Source organism: Pinus tabuliformis, chromosome 3_1, assembly GCF_031772625.1.
Source record: "Pinus tabuliformis cultivar Carrire ecotype Pingquan chromosome 3_1, CPIR1, whole genome shotgun sequence".
In the NCBI taxonomy this organism is placed as follows: Eukaryota; Viridiplantae; Streptophyta; class Pinopsida; order Pinales; family Pinaceae; genus Pinus; species Pinus tabuliformis.
In genome coordinates, this window is record NC_142301.1 from 726,000,694 (window position 1) to 726,026,397 (window position 25,704).

The 25,704-nt window shown below is 42.3% G+C and overlaps 2 pseudogenes; both read left to right on the top strand.

Annotated features, from left to right (window-relative positions):
- Window positions 1–23,564: 23,564 nt before the first annotated feature.
- On the top strand, window positions 23,565–24,017 carry LOC149189335 (sucrose synthase pseudogene; annotated as a pseudogene).
- Window positions 24,018–24,022: 5 nt separating this feature from the next.
- On the top strand, window positions 24,023–24,466 carry LOC149189336 (sucrose synthase 1 pseudogene; annotated as a pseudogene).
- Window positions 24,467–25,704: the final 1,238 nt, after the last annotated feature.

Below are 25,704 nucleotides of genomic sequence, written 5' to 3' on the forward strand. Positions count from 1 at the left end.
TGATTTCGTAACTATCGGGTTCTTGTTTCTGAGACTTCTTTGGGTTCCAATATGATTTTTCCTTTCTCGTCAAGTTTCAACAATATTGTTTGAACTAGGAGATTGTCACCTATAACCTTCTTTAAGCATGAAACATGGAAAACTGGGTGCACTCGGGAATATGTAGGAAGCTCCAATTTGTATGCCATAGTACCAATGTTTTGCAACACCTTGTAAGGACCATAGTACTTTGGTGATAATTTATTATCCTTCTTAGCTTGCTTGAGAGACATTTTTTTGTATGGTTGTAGTGTTGGCTTGTTGGGGCCTGAACTAGGTTTGGAGTTAATTAGCCAAACAAATCCCTGTACTACTGTCCCTTTCGGCAACAGTCCGCAGAGCGCAGACTGAGGTCTCACCCGAAGTAGTATGGGGGGGGTGCTGGAACCAAGTTTCCGCACCCTTGAGATGTCTGAGGGTTTGATTCGATCCAGTTGCTCGTCCCTATGCGCAAGTTACTTTGCTCACTTCCTGGCCTTTGCACCCTGATATACTCGCCTTCGCGCAGACATAACCAGGGGCTATGGGGCTTCCACGCTGCTGGAGCAACGCTCTGTAGTATTTCCCTAAGCTGCACCTGAGATCTTACCTATCTTCCTTCACCAGTTAGTTACCTTTGCGTAAATAGAAGCCTTGTGTTATATTTATTTATACAACACACACATAAAAGTTCGCGTAGCAAATAAACAATACACTTGAAATTTATACCCAATAATACATTAAACAAGAAAAGATACACAAAAATATGGTAAACTTGTCTTTATTAATTCTTCCAACGGTTACAGACTCGACCTACCCTACGCACTCAGTTTCAGGGGTTCACGCACTCAGCTGTGAACTACTAGGCCTCTGCACACTCAGCTACAGAGCCTGCTCCTACTCTACGACCTAAAGACACACTTTACACTTCGACTCAATCTCTTAGACTCACCATGCTTCTATTCTTTTATTTTCTATATGCTCTCTTTTACACTTAGAGCCTTGATCTATTTGTACAATCCCATGGTCCGCGGACCATGGGTAGGTCTATCAAGTCGACGTTACATTACAAAAACAAGGGCGGCCAACCTTGTGACTCTATTATGACTTTGTGCTTTGTGCCCATAATTCGCGGAGCTTTTACAAAGGACTTGGTCAAAACTTGGGCTTTAAGCCCCAAAACATGCCTTGGGGGGGATTCCATGCCCAACAGACCCCCAACAAAAACATCATGACTCGCCCTCAAGTCACTCTGTCGGCGCTGAGATCTTTGCGCGAAGTCCCTTCAACTCTGTTCAAACCGCTGCAAGGTCGGCATTGCACTGAGCGGCTGCCTGCTGGATCTCCTGTACGCATTGTTCCGAGACTGCGATGTCGGAACTGCTTCCATGGACCTGTTCCTGCATCCCCTGCATTTGTGCGAGCTTGCCTTCAATTGCTGCTATGATGGTGAAGGCCTCGTCGATCCAAGGCTGAACGCATTCCTTCAGGACTGCTTCTTTGTGTCGTGTTGCATCCACCTGTTCTTTCAACACTTTGGCCTGTTGCATCCGCACAAGCCTCTTGGTGAGAGCCACTGTCTGAGCAGTTCCTTTGACGTTGTCATACTTCTGCTGGAGTTCAAGCGCCTCTATCTCTAAGCGCTGGATGTTGGGGTCCTCCTGCAGATTCTTCAAGACCTCAAATGACTCCTTCAACATTCTAGTGCAGTCCCTCACTGCACTACTGATCTCGTCTAGTCCTGCTGTAATAACGTTGGCACGCTCTTCTCTTACTTCCGAAGGGGTGGACGACTGCGCCTTCAACCGTAGCTCTGCGATTTGAAGGTTTAGCTCCAATTGAACCTTAGTCATTTCTTCTCGCGCCTTGCGCACCCCTGCTGCTAGCCTATCGATGCGTGCTTCTGCTAGTGTGTCTATTGGGATGGCCAACTCAGGAACGCTTTGACAGGGTTCTTCCAGTACCTATACTAGCTGCCGATTCTGCGACACCACTTCATTGCATTGCAAGCTCAACTGCTACATGTTGATATTTTGCTCGCTTAGTACTTGCAGCGCGCGACTCTCCCTAGCCCACAATTCTATAGTAATCCCATCCTGCAGAACGTATAATGTCTCTCGCGGGAGTGCAGCCATGTTGATCCCGATACCCTTCAGTGCGCTAATCGTAGGCCTGTCGGCCTCATTTGTTGTCACCAGTGCCCCTTCCGACAGCACTATTGTATTTGTCATTCGAGCGCGCAACATCTGCTCTGCTGCAGTTGTCCCTACTGCGAGGTTGGTCAAAAGAGTACCAGCTTGAGGAGTGCACACCTGCAACTCCTGCAGCTACGCTCTGAGGGCCCCCAACACAATCTGGTTCTCTTGCGAAAAATTATAGAGGGACTTAAAGGTGACATCGCACACCATCTCACCAATGTTGTGCAGATCACCTTCAGTAAGGGTGATCGGGTCAATAGACAACTTTGATTCCTTGACCTTCTTGCGCGACCCTTTCCGCTCACTCAGGTGCTGGAGCTTCAACTGCGTTGATGCGGTTTGTGGGTTAGCACCTCTCTCCTCTTCCTTTGCATCCTGCCCATGCAAAGGTGACTTTCGGCCCTCGTGCGCCTTCTCGGTTGCCTCCTGCGCTGCTGCGGCCTTTTTCTATTTTGCTACTGTCTGTGCAACGTCTCGGGGCTCCTGCGCTTTTGCTGTCGCTGTCTCCTGCCTTCTCTTCTTTGCCAACTACGCCATGCACAGTTTGGCCTCTTCTTTCTTCTTTTGTGCCACAGACTTCTCCATTGTTGTGATGTTTGGGGCGTGCCACTCTGGTGGCCATGTCTCCAGTACATAAAAAATTACATCGTCCGTGGCTACAAAGGGTAGCTCGCTCCATTTATTAGCCGGTTCCTTACGCGCTCTGATGTATATGCTGTGGAGGTCCGCTTTAAACTTTGCAAAACTTTGTAGGCTGTTGTAGACAATGGGTGATAATCGCGACTTGTGGTTAATCCCCATTCTGAGGTTCATTTCCATGAACACCCAAAATATCCTACTGTCGCGGAAATGGTTTTCATCCTTTGTGGCCCAGAGCGAAGCATACTTCGCGACCTCCGGTAGATCCTTGTCAATCGTGGGGAACTGACAGTCCTCAGGTAATTCCCCTGCCATGAGCACTATGGACAACAAAAGCCATGCATAGTGGAACGTTTTGCCTTGTTCTTGAGCCTCGCGACAATTTTCCAGGAACTCGTTGCAGAGGAACTCGAACCAGTTAAACTGGACCCCCTCCACTCACTACTCAGCAAGTGCTATCATCGGCGTGGGGAACTCATCCCCACGGCACTTGCGCATAACCTTACTTGCCAGTATTTGGGTGACCACTCTTACTACTTTGTTTTTGATGCTGGATATGGCGTAGCCCCTCTTCTTCTTCTCCAGTTTATATTTCTTCTTCATGGCCTCCGCGATGGCCAGGTCACTGCTTTTCCCCTCCGAGATATTTGCAGGGTCCTCTCCTTTACATGGAAGCTAGGTAATGCGGTGAATCAAGTGGTCTGTGATGGGGATGGGCTCCTCCAGCCACAAACACCCACCATGCACCAGGCAGAGCAACTACTGATGACGAAAATTGTTATTGGGGCACAGTGGAAATGTGGCACCCAGAGCAGGTTTAGTAGCCCTGCCTTTTCCACTCCGTGCAACCACTTTCGCGGCTCTAATTCGGTAACCCCCGCCGCGGTGTTCTGCTTAGGCTTCATGAGCTGCACAGTCTCTAAGCGAGGGAACTTCTTGTGGTCAACGAGATCAAAATATTTAAATTTCAAGCTAGGCACCTGTCCCAGGTTCGTGCCCTAAAAAATGATGTCATCTAGGAGGAGCACGGTTTGGAGAGAGCTCTTGCTCTCATCAAGATCCTTGTGCACTTTAGCCTTCCCCTTCTACGGGGGGATATAGGTGGGCAACTTTGTTGGAGGGTGCACAGGCTCAGTTTCTTCCTCCATGCCTTCGTCCTCGTATTCTTCGATGATAAGGTCCTCCAGGTCTTCCTCCTCCTCGTTGGTTTCTATGTTAACGGCTTTCCCTTTCTCCTCCATTGTTAGCCTGGTGCGTAGCGGGTTTCGCGGGGACACATGTACAAGAACCATCATCTGTTTGTATTTCTTTATCCTCGGTGTGCGTGGTGATTTAGGGATTTCTGCCACAATCCTGATGCCTTCAGGGGCATCCTCTACAGTCAGGGCCTACGCGACCTCTTCGGCAATCATCTCTGTAATTTCCATAACTTCCGCAAATGCTGCCATCGTGTTTGACCAGAAATCTATTACTTGCGTACTCAAGGGCTCAGTCAACATTCTACATAGGTCAAACAGGGCTCCGCTCAAGCTACGCGAGGTATAAAACAGCTCAATTCACAAATGACCAAGTGTTGTTTGCTGGGCAACCCCTTATAAGTTATAGTGCCTTTTGAATATGAATTCGACCGTTACCCCCAAATCCGGTTCATTAATGCTCTCTTAGCGGCAGATTTTCCCAAATCTTGCCCATAAATCACATCTTAAATGCCTGCCACCCGCTCCATTTGGTCTCAAGTCAAGCATCACATCATGAATAATGACTCCAACGGTCACTTTTCGGCCAACTCGCGCGGCAGCGCAACCCCCCTTGCGTGGTCGCGGACCTTGTGACTCTTTGCTTTTGCGCGCAGCTCCAACATCGCGTAGCTCTCGGGCAGAGTAGTTTATATTCCCGTGCCTCCTTTCAAGTACTAGTAGCACTAAGACTATGCTTCCCTTGGTTAGTCAGGTGGCCGCGCCACCTGTATATGATTTCCTCCTGTCATCCATCACTCTTCCTAGAAAATACTCACCTTTTATCGTTACTGGCGGCATCACACACTTTATCATCTGCATGTGCCACCCTGGTTGAATCACTTAGTAATATGTGGTCCAAGCCACTAGAGAAGGTGAATAGGAGCCCAAGGCATCAGACTGATCAATTCGTCGCGATAGTCCTCAAACTTGTCAGCGTGATCATGCGCACCCTGTTTTATCACCCTGGTCTTCTTATCGAGAAAATCTTCCTTTATCTCATCCTCCAGCTTCTTGACTTCTGCTTCTACCAGAGCGCTTTTCTCCCTTAATCGCATCCTTTCTTTCCCAAGTTCTTGGAGCCTAAAATTTCCCTGTTGGATTTCTTCCTTATTTCCTAAGCATTCTGCTTCATTCAGCTGTGCAATCCCTTCTTCCAACGTTCCGCGAACCGTCGTATCTACTAGTGCTACCATGTGCGGACTAGGAATTTCATGCTCTATAGGGATTATAGTGTTCGCGCCATACTCTAGCCTCGGAGGTGCTTGCGCCATCAGTTTCTTGCACGTGGTCCTATAAGCCCATAGAACCACTGGTACACGCAAGTCCCAGTCAGTCCGCTGCACATTGTGAACCTTGTTCAATGCTTCGCATACTTCGTTAAAGGCTTCTGCATGGATAACCTTCCACGCACTTGGTCTTTCCATACTCCGTGGTTCCAACAGGAGGGGTCGTTCACACCATTGCCTCGCCCACACCTGCTTACTGACCGTGTCTCCTAATGTGAAGACTGAGTGCATCTACACAGGTTTCGTACCATATGCCTACATCCATTTGGACAGGTGGGCGCGCGGACCGTCTCGTTCAGAAATCTTGTCTGTTAATCACATTTGAGGCTTCTCAAACTGTATGCGCATCATCATCCTGCATTCACGCCAGTCCTCAAAGTTTCTTCTGTGCGTACCCCACCACCTTGCGGGTGTAGCGCATAGTACCCATTTCAAAGCTTCGAAAGGTTGTTGTTTCGGTACTTCTCTTTAAAATCTGCTCAGGAAGTCATCCACCTCACTTAACCCATCATATGTAAGAAGATCCCTTACCTCTATTGATATGCAGCACAATGATCTCCTCATCATGTTATAATTCAGCGTGGTTACCTCATGTAACTAGTTTTGCCATTGTTCTATCTCCTTGTCAGAATCCGATGTGCAGGAACTTTCACGCTCCCATGAGATTCGTCCACTCGTGGTTGGATTCACCCAGTATTATTCTCTCTCAGTTATCTTGTAGATGCAATCCAAGTCATTGTCGCTATCGTAGTCACGCATTGGCTCTGTGTAGTGCGATCCTTCTGTAGGGTCCAAAGGTACAACTACGTGCAGAGACTTCTTCTCAAAAATCATCTTGCATTTCTTCATATTGATCACCCCATTCATGTCAGTGGCCCAATCTATTCCTAATAGTGCGGGGTAGGGATTGTTGTAATCAACAATCTCTATCACTTCGAAATCTGCTAGTGCGTTTTCTCCTTCGATATCTACTATGATTCCCTGCAATCTCCCCATAGGTAAGATCTTTTGTTGGTTTGCCATTCACAGTTGGATAGGAAATAATTGTAGCGTAGGCCTTCCCCTGCACTCCCATGTCTGCTTCGGCAGGACGTTCGCGTCCAATCCTATATCCAGAATCACCTGGTCCATCTCATATTCCCCAATCTACGCAGTCAATCTCATCTCCCTCCCCGTTCACATCGTGTGCTTTCTGAGCTTTTGGACTATGTGCGGTTCTCTTGGCGCGGTCCCAACACATCTATTTTTGAGTTCCTGCAACCCCTTTACATCCTTGTTGTCGCGCAACAGCTTCATGCATGTTTCCATGAACGTTGTGAGCATCGATGGGTCCATTTCTGGCTCTAGCTTGTCTTTACTTACTAAAGTGGATGCATCAACGAAGCTCTTCTTGGCTTCCATGAAGGTTTCCCTAGCGTGCTCTAAATCAAACTCTAGTTCCTTCGTTGGAGCCTTGTGAACCCAAGTACTTTCTTCAGGTTTCTTTCCTTTTTCATCCCCTGTCGTAATTCCACTTCGGAGCACAATATTCACATTAGGGTCTTCCTCGCGTGGCTCAGATCTCATCATTTGCATGTTATAAGTTGGGGGAGGTTGGAGTGCTCCTTTATCGCGCAACCTTGCTATCAGTGTGGGACAATCCTCCGTCTCATGATCAAACAATGTATAATACAATCATGATGGCCGCGTTAGATTTGTACAATCGCGAGCATAATATCCTGGTCCTCCGCAATTGTAACATATCAGCTATCCACAACCTCTTCCTAGCCCTCCTCCACCTCGGCCTCATCTGCGCCCCTGAAATTTGGTTCGCGCCATCCCTGCGTTCTGGTCAAGGGCCCACATTTCAGCCTGAACTCTGTAGGTAGGAATCTGATCCATCATAAGCTCATAACTTCTACAGGTGCACTCATCATGTCCCATTGATCTACAGAAATTACAGAACAAATGTTGTGAATTCTGCATGTATTTTTATAATAGATGGCAGTTATTTGTAGCATGCTTTCCTCCTATCTGACAAATTGCGCACCATAATGCAGGTGCCGCGCTCAGTCCTTCTTGTGCCTCCGGTCTTAATGGCATTGGTCCTCCTCCTGCGAGGTAATTCACGAACACCGGGAAGTGGTCCTTGTCATGTCCCTGACCCTTGCACTTTACGCACCATACCTCACTGCGCACTTTTGGGCGAGCTGTCTTGTCTTGTTTCAAACTCCACATCTCAAGGCACAAGTTTTTCAACTACGCGTGAATCTGCTGAACTCCCAGGTTGGGATCCTGTATCGGGGTCTTGTGCAATCTTATCATGACCTCCAAGGCCTCTGCCTGAGTTGTTAGCCTCTGTTGTGACAACACATTCCTTAGATGTGGCATTAACAATGCTACAAACCATTTGTGGTGTTGTCCATCAGTCAACGTCATGTTAGCTTCGCGGATTGTGCACTTCAGTCTCTGATCCAAATCCCAAGGGGTATCGCCTGGTAGCATTGTTATTTCCTTGAATCCAATGATCGATTGTGCCTCTGACTTCAGCCTGTTAAATTCTTTGTTTAGCGTAGTTTGAATACCTATGATCCCTGCATTTGGATTATCATTGGAATGCTTAATGTACCAGGTCAGCGTGCGATCCTACAGGGCGCTGACCAACATTGCTTTCTTTATATTGTCATCTGTGACTCCCTGCGCTTCCCATACAGCTTTTATCACGAACCAAAATTGGTCTGGATCTTCATTCCCTACTCCCTTGAACACTGGAAACTTTATTGTGCTCACCATATTGATATGCAGTGGTGGCAAAGGTGGTATGGGTGAAGATGGGGGCGAAGACAGTGAAACTGGTGGTGGTGTGGGTGGGGGTGGTATGTGCGGAATCCTTTGCCTTATCAAATTGATCACACTTCTCGGTGAGACCTTCACGATCTCTTCTTCGCCCCCTTACGAAGGTGAAATCAAGGGGCTAGTTTCTAGTTCAATACTACCTTCGTTTTTGTAGATTCTCCCACTTCGCGTAGCCCCAAACATCAATTTATTTGCATAACCCGTTTTTCACACAGTAGCATTTTAATCCAAGTGTTCAAAGATTTAACGTACTTACCTCACGACCCTTTGAGGAAGCGACATTCTTCCTCACTATAGCTGACTGAAGTATTTACTGTGAACTCAGTGATGAATCCTCCTATAATTCGATCGAGCCAGTGATCAACAGCACGTGTGATATTATCCTCCGATGCTTCTAATCTGCGCACCAATTCTAGAGTCCACACAATAGGTCTGTTGAGCTTATACCTTCCTTGGCTATCTACTAGCTTCGCGATCCACTTGTATAGCTCAGTAGGGAAAGATGCGAAGAAAATTTTGTGGATCTCTATGTATAAGTAGCAGTCTAACCACTCTTCTTTTGATAGTCGCAGATTCCTGTTCTCCTGCACCGCGAACTCGTGAATATTTCTATCCAACCAATCTTCAATTCCTTTCTTCTTTGGATTGCAGTGATACGATATCAAACATCTCTATGCAAATCTTGGTCCTGGAAACGGAACCATTTGTTGGCTTGTTGGGGCCTGACCCAGGTTCAGAGTTAATTAGCCAAAAAAATCCCTATACTACTGGCCCTTTCAGCAACAGTTTGCAGAGTGCGGACTGAGGTCTCACCCGAAGTAGTATGGGGGGGTGCTGGATCCAGGTTTCCGCACCCTTGAGATGTACGAGGGTTTGATTCGGTCCAACTGCTTGTCCCTACGCATAGGTTGCTTCACGCACTTCCCTGGCCTTTGTGCCCTGATATACTCTCCTTCGCGCAGCCCTAAATAGGGGCTGTGGGGCTTCTGCGCTGCTAGAGCAGCGCTCTACACTATTTCCCTAAGTTGCACCTAATATCTTACTTATCTTCCTTCACCAGTTATTTACCTTTGTGTAAATAGAAGCCTTGTGTTATATTTATTTATACAACACACACATAAAAGTTCGCACAACAAATAAATGATACACTTGCAATTTATACCCAATAATACATTAAACAGGAAAAGATACATAGAAATATGGTAAAATTCTCTTTATTAATTCTTCCAACGGTTACAAACTCGACTTGCCCTGCTCACTCAGCTGCAGATTACTAGGCCTCTACGCATTCAGCTGCAGAGCCTGCTCTTACTCTATGACCCAAAGACACACTTTACACTTTGACTCAATCTCTTAGACTCACCATGCTTCTATTCTTTTCTTTTCTATATGCTCTCTTCTACACTTAGAGCCCCACTCTATTTATAGAATCCCATGGTCCACGAACCTTGGGTAGGTCTATCAAGCCGACATTACATTACAAAAACAAGGGCGAACAACCTTGTGACTCTATTATGACTTCGTGCTCCGCACCCATAATTCGCGGAGCTTCTACAAAGGACTTGGTCAAAAATTGGGCTTTAAGCCCCAAAACATGCCTTGGGGGGATTCCATGTCCAACATCTAGCTGTAAAAATATCCATTTTCCTACATCAAAACTTCTTTCACCGCGACATTGATTTGCTTGTTGTTTCATTCGATTCTACGCCAAAGTGAGGTTATCCTTTAAGATTTGGATCAATTATTGTTGATGCTCAACATGATCTTCCACTGCTTGAACCTTAGAATTTTCTCTTAAAGATGATGTGATGGGTGGTGGATGATATCCATAAAGTGTCATAAATGGGGTCATTTTTGCTGCAGTATGGAAGGAAGTGTTATACCACCATTCAACCAGAGGTAACCACTTGACCCATTGTGTTTGTTTATCAGATGTAAAGCAACGAAGATACCCTTCCAAACATTTGTTCACTACCTCTATTTGTCCATCAGATCGAGGATGATAAGATGAGCTATGAGCTAATTGAGTACCAAGACAAGAAAATAATTCCATCCTAAAATTTCCAATGAAAATGGGATCTATGTCACTACCCAAATCAATCAATACTATTAGATTTTTCTTCTTGATATGTCCTTCTATATTGAGAGTTTGAGGAGTGGTAATTCATACCAATGCATTACAAGATAAGGCCGGATTCATTCTTCTTTCTTTGGGGTTGGTTCCTGGTGTAGATCCTCTTCTTTTGATTTTTCTTGATCCTTTTCTTCCTCCTCTTCACAATCCATGTAAAATAAATTATTCTTAGCACACTTATGACCTTTAGTGTATTTTCTATCATGGTTGTAACAAAGACCTTTTTCTCTTTTTTCCTCCAATCGTTGCATTGTCAAACTTGTAGGTTGTGGAAGGCTAGGAGCAACAACACTTCTGTCTTTATAGTTGTGAGTGGTAGACTTCCTTGTTGCCATAATTTTTCTTTCCACTTTTCTGGCCACCCTGAATGCCTTCTCCAACGGATCATATTCCCAAAGTCTAACCTCATGTTGGATGTTATCCTTTAAAGTGCCTATGAATACATCAACCCTATGCTCCTATGGAATATCATTTACCCTGATATTCAATTTTTGTAAGTCCTCAATGTGCTCTACCATTGAACCCTTTTGTTTGAGATTTATCAATTGGCTAAAGAAGGTGTTGCTCTTTGTATCCTCATAATGTGCTATCATTTCCTCCATAAAAGTTGACCAAGTGACAAATTTTTTACAAGAGCAAAGCCATCGATACCACACAAACTGATTGGGTTCTAAATATAAAGTTGCAATACGTACCTTTTGTGTGTTTTGCACATTATGGAGATCAAAATATTGCTCCATCTGTAGTATCCATGTTACAGGATCCTTGCCATCAAACTTACTCATATCGATCTTTGGAATATGGTTGGTCTTCAATCCAATGTTAGATTCTATGAAATCATGATTAAAATTTCTTTCGTTCTCATCATGAGTTTCCTCTACTACCTTTTCGCCCTTAGGAATCCTTTCTTGTAGCAACTTTTTCCCACCTTCCTTCAAACCTTCAATGTTTTTCTTCAAATTTTCCATGTTGCCTTTCAATTTTGCTTCTATACTATCGGTCTTAGCTTCCATTTCATTCTTAAAACCATTTATCATAGCTTTGATAGATTCTGTTACTTTTTATGAGAGAGAAATTTGTTTCACTTGGTCTCGTAATTTTGATATTTCATGTTGCATTTCTTCCTCTTCTTCATGTGTCATGGTAGAGCTTTCGGGTTGATTACTAGGTGTTTACATTTTCTTGCTTCAAGTCATTTTGAAATCAAACAATGATATCTATGCTTCACTATTCCCTTTTAATCACTTCAAACTGATTTTTCAAACAAAAGTTATGCAATTTTTTAAAAAACAATTACACACATTTTTCTTGCTTTTAGGAGCTTTATCTTGAAACGGTTCTAACTCTGTAATTTACGATCTCCAAGTTATAAAATTTCGTCATGTGGTATCCCTATGAGTCCTATTTCCAATCCCACAAGTCTAATCGAGAGTGGATTGTTAAAGAAAGAGTTATGCCCAATATCCCAAGATGACCTGATTATAGAATGGTTCAGTGTATCAAAATTGTACTAAGTGCCACGTGTCACTGTTTCAACCTTCCGCCCTGAAATTGATAACCAAAAAATTATAGTCCATCCTATTTTTCCAGTTTTTATGAAATTTAAATCCGATGCTCAGAGAGAGGGTTATGATGAATTTCCCAAGGTCACCTGTTTGAGATGGAATTCTGGAGCCTGCAAAAACCTTAACTTCCGAGGATCATATCTCCGAAAATATTGGGTCAATATCTGAAATTTTCACACAAGGTACACCGAGATTTCAGCTCCAAGGGGTTTCAATTTCAACCTTTGAAGCTTCATAGAAAAAAGTTATAGTGAAATTTCCACAATGACTTATTTGAAGCAACGAAACCCTAGAATCCAAAGCTCTGATACAAAATTTTATGCAACTAGCTCACAAAATAGAAGAAGAGATAGATAGATGACTTCAAAATTAGTCTCTTCAAGGGGGAAACCTCATTTACATTACACAAATGAACAATTCTTGGATGATAGAAATGACAAAGCCTCCTTTCTATATATAGAAGTCTAAGGGGTCACAATATAATCATAGCCTACATAACAATAATATTGTAAGGGAATAACAATAACAATCGTGGGCTTCTATGGGGCACAATAATAACAATATGGGGACTACACGGGTCAAAAATATAATAAGGGAGTTGAAATAATAAAATTAAGTGGTTACACTAGCAGTATAGGGACCTAACATCCTTTGGGGAGGCCTATCGTTATCTACTGCATGCTCTTCAAGGTGCCATGGTGAAAATGACCATGTATTCTATGTTAAAGTTCACTGACATCGTGGCTTTGCACCTTATTTGCATTTGTGCTTAATGCAACATAGTTTTCCATATCTATCTTATATAGGTTCTTCACACGAACCCTAATCCTCTTCACCTATCCCATGGCTATGTGTCTTAGGAGTGCCTTTCATTTGCTGAAGATCACATCATAACCACAATCTTCCAAAGCTGCAACATAGATGAGATTTTTTATAGTCCTGGAATGAACATGAAATCCTTGAGCCTTAGGGGGGAGCCCAACTCCCTCTGATAGGTGATTGTACCAACCCCAATCGCACTATAAGTTCGTTCATCCCCCATATCGATGTGCATCGACAAATATTTTTCTTCCAAGTCATTGAAAAATTCTCTAAATCTTGTCATGTGGAATGATGCACCTGAGTCCAAGTACCACACGCTCTCCAGCACTGTGCTTACCATGCATGCAATGAGGGTAAAGTCAAGCTCGAACTGTGAAGCCAAATCTTAACCTACTACTCCTCCTGAGGTCTTCTTGCTTGCCTTTTTGTGTGGAAACTTTGTGGCATAGTTCCCGAATTCGTGGCAATGGAAGCATTTTGTTTTGGAAAAATCTTTCTTCTTGCCCCCTTGACTAGACTCTAGTTTGAATTGAGATTTCTTCCCTTTTCACTTCTTTGTCTTACCAGCCAATGCAAAATTTTCTTCATCCTCGCCCTTGGATGAAGTCCCGTCTTTGGTATTCCACCTTATTTCCTCCTGTACCAAATCAAACCATAAGCGATCCCAATTTGGTAGTTTTTCCCTCCCATTCAATGAATCTTGATAACCATGCCAACTCTCGGGAAGGCCCAGAAGGGATAGGCTTAGAAAGTCTTCTTCAAGAACATTTATATTGACCCTGCCAAGTTCAACACAACATTGTGTGAACTTGCTTAGACACTACATAACAGTGTCGTACTTCTACATCTTGATACTTCGAAGTTTATCCTTGAACGCTAGCTTCCTGTCATCACTATTATTCTCAAACAATTTTTTCAGTGCTTTCCACATCGCGAATGAGTTTTCTTTTCCATGGAGATTTGAGACAATGTGCCCGTACTCCCTCCAATATTATTCTCCTCCCCTTGACTACATATTTCTTCCAATGAGAAAGGTTCTGTCTAGATGTATTCTAACAATGCATTGTCATCCAATACCACCTCCATGCGATACCTACATGTAACAAAATTATAGGTGCCTTCCAAGGCATACTCTAGCCTTAGTCCATTGAAGGCCATCTTCTCAGTTCTGAAGAAATCCTGTTACACTAATCTCCAAATTTAAGCCTCTTGAGAAGCAACTTCAAAATTTATGCACTAATGAAAATCCTGCTCCAATACCATGTAGAAATTATGATGTAGATTTTAAACTACTCATGAAGTTTTAATCTTAATTACGAGACACAAACCTACTCTACGTCTTTGCAGACATTAACTCAAAATTTAGAACAAAAATTTCATAGATTCAATAAGAAATCACACACATGCAACAAGTATTTTCCTATGGGGAAAGCAACTTGCTAAAAACCCAATTCCTTCTTGCATTAATCGAACGAATAGATATGATTTACAATTGCTTTGCTCAACTGAGCATAACCTACAAGTGCATAACCTATCTCTCTGATCACTTAAAATATTTCACCCAGACTTAGTGTTAAAAATATGCAACTGTGGTCAAATTACACTTTGGAAAACTCACCTAATAGAGATAATGATTGCGTTTAATTCCTCTTTCCGAGAGGACCAAAATCGACCTAAAGGTCACTCAAATTAGATAAAGGAAAGTGTACTTATGAAGAAAATCCCACACATGCACATTTGATAAGGTCGACCCTAAATCAAAGTGGACTACCTTGAAAGGCTATAAATACAAGTGCCCTCTAGCTCATTTGGAAACAATTATGAGACCGTCTTCTATCTTGTTTTTGGCTCGCACAGGTTTGAGGATTATCCGTAGAGGATCAGGTTCGCTCTGAGGTGAAATTGCATGATTTGAGGCCCACATCTCTGGTTTAGGGTTTTGGGCCCCAGTCCCAGGCACATAACAAGAAGGATTCAACTGTAGTCACATGCATAGAATCTCATCTGTGTAACTGGAGCCTTCCAGTCGCACGAACAACCCTCCATCCATGCTACTGGGGTGTTAGGATTTCTATAGTCCAGATATGACCCAGTTGCTCGCATTCCAGGCTTAAGGGAGTGACTAGGACAACTATAGTTTCTCGCATGACACCCCCTCCATGTGACCAATATCTAAAATATGAAATATCAGCCTTTCGAAGATTCCGCTTAGTGACCACAAGGTTCGACAGTTGACTGTAGACAGTGACAGTTCATTACAGTCTTCAGAATCAGAGTTTTGAGCATATACATTGTTGGGTTCATTTCATGGATGTTGTAGTTGTTTTGTTGGTTAGTTACATAGATGAAGATATGGATCATTGTACTCTCTTTTGCTGAATTATTTGATGACAATCTAAGAAGAAGAATTTGCAAGGGTTTTCCCCATAGTGGGTTTTTCCCTAGTCTCCGACAAATCTTGGTGTCTGTATGTGTGAATGTTTTTCTTCTATTTTTCCTTTATGTTCTGCTGCATTGATTATGATGATATTTTTCTTTCTACATAGTTGCATATGATGATGAATAGTGATGTAAACCTGAATAATGTTATGATGCTTTGGGGTGAACTTAATGTGTTAATGAAGAGATGCAATTATCAAAGCAAAGAACAATATAACCCAATGAAAAATTAACACTTAGTCAATTTCTGCCTCTCCTATTTCCTTGAGATATTCCTTGAGAAATTAGGCCTCTTTTATTTCGGAATTTCTCCAAAATGGATTGTGCAATTCCTTAGGTTGATCATCTGACTGCATGCAACACTTGTACACTCAAGACTAGTAAACCACTGATGTTACACTGCCTTAGAATCTCCACTGAGCCCGGGGAACTCAAATTCTATGCACGCAATAGCTATTTTGGGTTGATTGAGCAATTAACTAGATGATCACTGAGCTTGACTGATGTCCCACTGCACAATTGACCCTCTACTAGTTCCTTCAACAATTAGAACTAGTTTAACTGAAAACAACCTTAGATAACTGACCTTGATTGCTACAAATTAGCAATCACACATGCTTTATTGAACCCTAACTCCTCCAACTTGAATTTTGTGAGTAAACTAAGTGACACAAGCCATGTCACACAAGTTAACATCATTGAAGTTGTTTGATGATGTGGAAATTCGAATTTTCTCAATTTAATCAAGACAAAATCAAATTGAAAATTTCTTGCTGCATTTTTCAACAATTATCATTAATTCACATGAAATTTCAAGTGGAAAATATAAATACTCTTGCAAAAAATCCATTTAGTTCAAAATATAAATAAAATAAAATCCAAGATATGTAATTTGTTGGCTAAATTAATGCATGAGAAAACAAATATATAAAACCGAAATTTGTAAAAAACAACATTCACATTTACTATAACAACCCTGGTGAAAATTCCATGCAATAAAAGTTAATAAAGGAAAAATAAGACCACGGTTATGAGACACTTATTCCAAGCCGAATGTTGGGGAAAGATATCCTAGTGGGCATCATTGGATGTGTGTTTTGGTTAAGGAAAACTGGCAAAGGAATTAAAAGGCAAAAAGGCATTTTGGCACATTTATTTATGAAAATAAAGGAAATAAGGAGAAAAGGAACATAAAAGATCATAGGTTGCATGTGAGGAGGAAATTGAAGGAAAAGAATCGAAAATGAAGAAATTAGAGGCCTCATTCATAAAAGACTTATGAGGATCAGTTGGCAAGATTTTTCTAACCTTTTGTCAGTTCAATTTTGGAGCTCCCTCATTATTTTCTCTCTCTCTCTCATACTCTTGGTCACTTAGATTTTCTTGGAGCACTCTAGCCTTGGATCAAGGGAGAAAAAGCAAGCAAATGGAAAGGAAGGAAAACAAGGATCAAGGAAAGGAAAGCAGGATTCAAGCAACTTTAGCATGAATACTTGCAGGTAACCTTTTTCATGTTTGAATTCATAGATGGTTTGGACATGCATGGATTTGCATGTTGGTGTATGGTTCTCTTTCTTTCGGTGGCATGGTTTTGCTAGGTTATGACAGTGGTTTTCAACCTAGCCTTGCCTTTTTTCGGATGCCATGGTGTTGGGATGTTTATTTTAGTTTTTAAGGTTTTGTTTGCCGGATGGTGATGAGCCCCAAAAATGGATAATTATATGGGATCATTCAACCTCCTAATTTGACTTAATCCACCATTCTCATTAGTTTATTGCATGTTTTTGATTGTATTTATGCTAATAGAGTGAATTGGGTTAGTCATTATGCCAACAAGTCTAATGTGTGCTTTGTGTAGCCTTTTTGGTCAATTTGGAGACAAAATTGAAGGTTTTAATGAGAACTTGGCAGCCAAATTCGTGGGAGAAAAAGGGAAAGGATTTGTAGGAAGGTGTCCCCTTCATTTATGGGCCCTTACCTCGAATTCTCCACCATCAGCTCGGAGTTCAAGGGCCACCAAATCAATTACCACAAGGGCAGCCAAGCAAGTCAAGTAGGACTGCTGTTAACTGCAAGTTTTGGGCAACCGAGTCCCTAAAGTTTAGGAGGACTGTTGGGGTCCTCAATTTGTATAAATAAGAGGGCTTAGGGCCTCATTTCAGTTAGTCATTTTGTATTCATTTTGTAGTCATTTTGTAGTTCGATTTTTAGGTAGTAGATTAGCTTTGCTTTCAGCTCATTTTCAAGTTCTCCTTGTGGACAGTTTTTGGAATGTAACATTTCTTTTGATCAATAAAGATGAATCCAGCTTTGCAACAGCTCTAAATCTCTCTTAGGAGGCTGTAGCTCTTGGGGTTGGGCCCATCTCAAGTGCCCAGTACCTCCTTTGTTTACTTTCATGTGTCTTTGCTGCATTCTTAGAATAAAATATGTTATTTAGATTTAAACCTTGTTCTATTATTTAGGTTGTTTTTGATGAGTAAAATAGCTTTTCATGCTCAGAATTAGTTGATAGGTTGTTAACAGAAAAAGCTTCAAGAAAAGAGCCAACAAACATCTGTGGTTTCACCTCTCCCTCAGTGGGATCAAGAGCTGTGACTAGGATGACTTTGCTGCCCACAAAAACACTGATTTTGCTTTGCCATGCAATCATTAGTGTTTTATCTTCATGTGTAGAAGTTGGTTACAAGTTCAGACTTTCGTTTGCTTAGTTGCATGAGTTAAAATACATGGTTTCATTGCAAGACACACTTCTGTTCATTCTCTTTACTGACAGCTAGCAAATTAGGTCAACGAAACTAGGTCTTTGAATTTACAAGTCTTTGTTGGTTCAGATTGGAAAAACGACTTGCAGAGCACCTGTACCACTCCTTCATCTGCTTATTCTCCATCAGCACCATCCACTCCACCCTCTACTTAGAATCCTTACCTCACGTTTGCCACATTTTCTCACATAACCCTAGTTTTTGTACATCATTGTTTAAGCCTTCTTTGAGCCAACTTAGCTATCTACACCTTCTCACCACTCCATCCACCAGTCCCTGGGCCATTTCAGACCCCTATCCTACCTCCATATCCATTCATGCATCTTCCCTCACTCACCCATCCTCCAAAATCCAATTTTAAAACATCCTGTAGAAATTTCTGAACATCTTGTAGAAATTCCTGAAACATCCTATAGAACCCCTGCAGACTTCCTGTAGAAGCTCACGAATGAGGTTTCTTGATAGCCGAACTCTATGAAACTCTCTGGAAGGGTGTTAGGGACCCCTTAGGCCCTCTCTGAACCTTCTCGACCTCTTCCAAGCATTTCCTCTCACCAATCCACCTCTGCACAGTCACAAACAGTTAAAAGCACATGCATGATAATTCTAATAACTTATTCAAAAATACAAAAAGATGTTTTCTTCAAGTAGAGGTAGTTTAGACACATGTATTTTACCTTCATAGAAGTAATGGCATCCCTTCCAGTAGTTTGAATTCTCTCCTTTGCCTCAGTAAGACTAGCTGGTAGAATTAGGGTTTGCTAGGGTTTGTGTTACTTTTTGGCTTTCAGTTTCTTTCCGCAAGTAGATTAGCTTCCTTTGAGTTAGCTTTCATCTATCAGTTAAAAAGCTTCTTCTAAGAGCTCATAGAAGTTGGCTTAAGCCCCTAGCGGAATTGTGCCAGCTGACTAAATGACAGCTGCGGCAAGAGATAGTACTTGTTCATACAGCACCATCGCTTCCAAGTTTGTTACGAACTACTGGGTTGATAAAAGTAAAGAAGGGAGTCCCAGGAGTTGCAACATTATTGCTACAATACTGGAGCTCACCATCTTTTTGGCGCTGTTGCCGGGGAAGCGTCAGAGTATTTGTGATTGCTACTCTTCTTCTATTTTCCACTACAACCTTCTGCAAAGTAGTTTATTTCATTTCATTCCGCAAAAGTAGAGTAGGTATTTCCTGCTTTCATAGATTAGCATTTCAATTCCGCAATTTAAATTCTGCAAGCGTAGATTAGTATTTCAATTCCACAATTTCAATTTTGCAAGCGTAGATTAGCATTTCAATTCTACAAGCGTAGACTAGCATTTCATTCCTGCAATTTCATTTGAGAAAAATAGATTAGTCCTTTCCTGCTTTCATTTCAGTTCCGCATTTTCATTTCAGCAAGATAGTTAGTTGCAGTTCAATCTATTTTAGTTTTTGTAGGTACAAGCAGAAAAAAAGAAGAAGCAAAAATCAACCAAAAAGATTTCCTTTCATGCCTTGTAGGAGCAGAGATAATTCAGAAAAATGATTGCACAACACCCCCACTGCTTCACACAGCCAACCTTCTCTCTTCTTCGATGGTTGTGATTAAAGAACCCTTAGGTGGACAACAAGACATATTCGAAGAACCTCAAGGGAAGAAGAAGAGGAAAACATTCCTCTGGAGCAAATGGCTACAAGCAGAAATGTTGGAAGCAGTACCTTATCCAAAAATGAATTTGCATATCAGATGGAAGATTTTAAGAGCGAGGTAAGGCAGTTTCTTTCCATGCAACTGGATACCTTGGGGATCCAAAAGAAGCAAGAAGAAGCCAAGAGGGCTTTGGCCATCTTTTGTCCCAGGTGCACTAGAAAGCATCCTAAGAATGAATGTCCATTGCACTCCATAGAAGTGTGTTTTGTCTGTGAAGAAGACCATCCTACAAATTAGTGCCCTTCCTTGCCTAGACTCAAAGTTGCATATCAGAGGGCAAAAGGAGCCACTGAACCACTCTATTATCTGAACCAAAGGAGGCCACATGGACCCATACCTTACCAGCAGGGAATGCAAGGTACATCCCAGACCTATTATGACCCCTATCAAACCACTTCCATGCCTTCTTGGGGTCCCCTTGCTCATCCTTCCTGGTCCACACCCCCTCCTTGGTTGTATCCTCCTCAATACCATGCTTATCCAGCTGCTCATTCATTTCACTCTTATGCTCAGCCACAGCCTCAGTGGAATGCACCTCATCAAAGGTGGAGGCCCCAATACAACACTCCTCCCGCTTCTTTTCCTCCACCACTTGCTCATCCACAACCATCGCCTCCTGCTCCACCAAGGAAACCCCAAATGCCTGCCCAACCACAACCCCATCCACATCCATCTCAAATATACACCCCCACTCAGCTACCCATACCACCATTTCCAAACTTGTCCATTGGAGTAGCTCAACAAAATTGCAATGCTGAGACACAACATGTCCAAATGACTCCTCTTGAGCTCAATGATCTTCACCATAGCTCAGGAAGAGTGTTGCAAAGCAGGGATTACATTGACAACATTGAAGGACCAAAGGCAAAAGAAGATTCAAAAGAGGAAATCAAAGCACCATGGGCTGCACTTGATGAAGAGAAAACATCAGAAGCAGAAATCAAGAAAGCTCCCTCATGGCTACCATCAACCCCTCCATGTAGTCAAGAGAAAAATCAGCACAAAGAGGAAGATGTGAAGGTCATGATAGAAGAAGATATGGAGAATGATCCAGATTAGCAAAAGGACCAAGGATATCAGAGCTATATTGAGATATGGTTTCAGACGGTCACTAAGTTGCAGCAGAACTCTCTTCCTCAGCTATGTTTGATCCCTTCAAAGTCAGATCATTTTGTCTCTGAAATCCGGACAACTGTCAAAGCATGCATTTCAAGCCGCCACACCATTTTATCTCTAATATCGATGTGCGCATGGCTCCATTGGAAGTATTCTTATACTTGAAAAGAATTTTTCTTTTTTCAAGTAGGGTAGGGTAGAAAAAAAAAAGAGAAAAAAGAAAAAGAAAAAATGAAAATAAAAATCTAAGGTGAAAACCTCCTCGGAGGTGCCTTATATTGGCTCATTGATTGAAAACCTCCATGAGGCAGTCAGTGGGTTGGAAAGAAGAGAAAATAAAAAGGGAATAAGATCCCTGGGTGAAAACCTCCCTTGGAGGCGCCTAGGGCAGGTAATTAGGGTGAAAACCTCCATGAGGCGCCCTAGTTGTTTTTCAAAAAAAAAGAAGAGAAAAATAAAAGAAAAATAAACCTAATTTCCATTGGATAATTGCAGGTTGCAAGAAGGACATTGCAGGTCAGAAGGATCACTCAAAACAAAGACAAAGGAATTTTTGTGCCTTCTACAGGAAGTTCTGTATTTCTACAGGAAACATCCTGTAGAACCTTCAAGCGAGCCAGATTCGATTTTGGAAGGGAATCTAAATCTTAGAATCTATTGGTTATGCCTACAAGCATCCATTTTTCCATTCCTCACCCTTTTCCATCATTTTTTCCACCTCATTGTGCTTCTTTTATGAAAACTGTGTTTTCTACAGGAAGTTCTGTGTCTTCTACAGGAAGCTTACAAAAAAGCCAAATTGATCTCCGAAGAGGACCCGAAGGCTGGGAATATGTCCATGAGGCCTGCACACATCCATTTTTCCATCCCTCACCCTTTTCCATCATTTTTTCCATGTCATTGTGCTTCTTTCCTCAAAACTGTGTTTTCTACAGGAAGTTCCTGTAGAAATTACAAGAAGTTAAAAATGGATTGAAAAAAAGTAGTTTGGCGAACATGGTAGCTTCCTCAAGGGTTCAGAAGTCCTCCTGCAATTTTCAAACTCCTCCTCCATCATCTCCATGCCTGCATCACAGCCCAAGCTCATTCTTTTTCACCATGCAAAAACTTGCAGAATGCTTTGAAGAAAAAAATACATAGAACAGAATTTGTTTTTGCCCTAACTTGAAAACCATGCATCCATTTGAAAAACCGTTTTATGGGGAATTGTACAGGGGTGATGGCAACATGCCTGAGCAGTTTCAGCCAATTCCGGTGCACGGTTTCCAAGAAATCAGCCTCCATCACCTTCAGCCATTTTTGCATTTTCTCCATATCCGTGCATCCGTTTCAAAACCTGTTTCATGGGGAGATGCATATGGGTGATAGTAACCTACCCAAGCAGTTTCAGCCAATTCTGATGCACGGTTTCCGAGAAATTGATCTCTGAAATCTTCAGCCATTTTCCATTTTTCTCGAAATCTGTGCATCCATTGATCGCAATTTTGCTATGGGAGGTGCATCATGATGATAGGAACATGCTCAACAAGTTTCAGATCGATCCGATCTATCGTTCGGGAGAAATGGCGAAAACAAGTTTCGGTCCTGTGAAAATTCAGCAGCAGCAGCTTGAGGGTGCAGATCTGAACGTGGAAACGAACTCCTGCAGCTTAGATCCGGGTAGAGGATACCTGCACAAGCAAAATAACCACACATCAGATAGCAAAGAGCTTATAGCACAAAGGAGCCATCATGCAACCACCGAAACAGATGCATGCAGCAGCAAAAAGCACCTCACAGCAACCATTTGACTTCAGGTATGTGACTAAAACTCATTCCTCTGATTGCATGAATGTAATTCGGAAATAGCATGAGCAATGAGATGGTTGGGATTAAAAAAATCGGTGGCCAACTAATTGACCACCCTCATCTAGTTCAACAGCACTCGGTGGGTGAGTAAGACACGTGCACTCAGCCATATCAGGAGGAAATTGGGAAACAAGTAATGGTGACTGTTTGACCTTCAACGTGATTGATGGAGTGATCACAGGTAGGAAATATGACGATTTGTGGCAGCACTTCCGTCTACATGGCCAGCACATGTTTTTGCCACCTCACCACAAATCACGCAGCAACTAAAGAAGGCTCGGCTGAAACTCACGAACTGCTGTTCATCTGCACTTTCCACATCCTCAACTGAAGTGTGCACAATTGGTTAACCTATCGTCCTCCACTGAGTTTTTTTACTTGTCTTCGAGATTCTACTGCGTATCAGGCTCACTCAGAGGTGCAGGGGCGTTCTACAGGCGTTTCTACAGGAAGCTGCGCTACAGGAAACTTAGCATACGAAGAAGCTTGGACTGTTCACGTCGAGGTTGGCAATTCTCAGTGAGGTAGGCCTGAACATAACTTTCCCATGCAAATAATTCAAAAGGTGGTGAATTCGACGTGTTGAGGGGGTAGGGAAAATGTGAATGCAAGTCTGTCTATGAATTCAAAAGCCATTTTCTTATTGCTGCCTGGAATTGTCTTCGTGGTCTGCATGCGAGATTTTCTCCAGGGTCTTGAATTAAAATCCCTCCTGTAGAAAAATTGAGACACTGTCAAGGCTCATCGGTGAAAAATTGTGAATTTTATATGACTGTGTGCATAACGGAGACGTAGCTCTGCGCTCTGTGTAGAGAAATCTCGAAGTCCTCCTTCTGTACACGAGCAGGCAAGTTCAAAACAACAAAAACAGAGTTTTTTACCATGCCAGGAGGGTTCATTAGAAAAGAACCTTCGGACTCCAAGAAATTGCAGGAAACCCTGAGGTGGTGGACTTGTTTTCCCATGCATTAGAGAATGAAATGTTGCTGAGAATAAAACATCAAGGATTGGACATCAAACCTGAAATTATTGTGGTGACTCGGTTGATTCCTGAGGCCTATGGTACAACATGCAATCAACAAATTGAAAGAATTGGTGGAACACAACATTCAAGGATCCTCCAGGTACCCTTTAGAATAGAAAAAGGAGTTCTGCAGAAATGGGTTTCTCGATTTGATGTGTGGCCTTACTTGGAAAGATTTTCAGAGGATGTATTAAATGAAGTAACGGCAGAGCTAAAAGGTCAACCTGATCTGATCATTGGAAATTACAGTGATGGAAATTTAGTTGCATCTCTGATTTCACATAGACAAGGAATCACTCAGTGCAACATAGCCCATGCTGTGGAGAAGACCAAATACCCAGATTCAGACATATACTGGAAAAAATATGAAGAAAAATACATTTCTCTTGCCAGTTTACTGCAGATCTAATTGCAATGAATCATGCAGATTTTATTATCACTAGCACATATCAAGAGATTGCTAGAAGCAAGGATATTGTTGGACAGTATGAGAGCCACACTACTTTCACCCTTCCTGGTCTTTATCGTGTGGTTCATGGAATTGATGTTTTTGATCCCAAATTCAACATTGTTTCTCCTGGAGCAGACATGCAGATTTATTTCCCTTATACAGAGGAGCAACATTGTCTTACTGCTTTACATGGTTCAATTGAGGAACTCTTGTTCAATCCTGAACAGACAGTTGAACACATGTGTGTTTTGAATGACCATAAAAAGCCCATTATCTTTTCTATGGCAAGACTCGATAGAGTGAAAAACATGACAGGACTGGTTGAATGGTTTGCAAAGAAAAAACACTTGAGGGATACTGTCCCCCACGTTCTGGGGAGGAAACCATATACAGAATTCCCATTCTGATCAGTGCACAAGCCAAAATAGAGCATGATGAAGCAAGATAGTGAGGCAGAGAAGAAAACTAAGGGTAAGGAAGCTAAGGGAAAGAAAACCTAGGGCAAGCCATCACAGGAAAAGCCACAGGAGAAGCAAGAGGAAAAGCAAGAAAGAAAAGAAGGAAGAAACAGAGAGGGAAAAAACAAGTTTAATCCATGGAAATTGTTGCAGGTTGCAGGAACACAATGCGGAAAGGGGGCCTCCCAACACAAGCAGAAGGGTCCCTACCAAGTTCCCAGGCATCCTCACATCCATCCCCTCCATGAACACTCATTTTTTCAGGGTTCGGACACATTCTAGTCATGGTTCAACCTTCTATAGGAAGCTACAGGACTTTCTGTTACAGGGAAAAGTGTCTATGCAGAACTGCTAATCCCACTAAGGTGTGGTAGCTACCTTAGAAACAAACAAAGTAAAACTACTTTCGTTTTCCTTTATGAAAGATAGATGAGAGAAGAATAAAAGAGACCAACCTTTGTCTTGCGCTTGGCTCCTAGTTCGATTCCTCTCTCTTCTGATAGTCCTTTGCTACTTGCTTCCTTGTACACCCAGCTTCATAGAGTACCTGTAGAATCAAAGTAGCATAACACTATACAAGAACATGGATCTATTATCATAAACAATCTAGGATCAGATGTAAATTGACCATACAAATGCATAAAACATAAACAACACAAGAGTATGGAGGAAAACTTGAATAGCTTTTATTGATAATCAAGAAAGAGCCAAGATAGTTACAACAAATTGTTCTGACCCAGCATCATCCTCTCAGCAAGTAAGCCCTTCTTCACCTCATGCAAAGCTTAGATCACCCAACACTATGATGTTGCCTCAAGAAACCAACAAAAATTCCTTACAAGATGCAAAATTCTAGCCTGTGGATCTCTGGGATGAGGGATCCATATATAGATATCTGTAAGGGAGATGAGCCAGCTTATGATTTTATTAGTGTCTTCCCTCTAATAGTTCTTGCTTCCACTTGGAGATTGATGATCTCTTACTCATCCTTGGTTGAATTCAGAGAGGCAAGTGTCACAGGAGAAGTTTCTGGAAGATTCCATGCCTCTCCACCTCGCGGATTGACACTGCCATTTGTCACTTCTCGCCCATTGCACCCCATAGAAGGGCTTTTTGAAATGCAACGCACCCACAGAGTGTACTTAGGTGAGATGCAACGCACCTAGCCTATGGAGCAGGTGAAATGA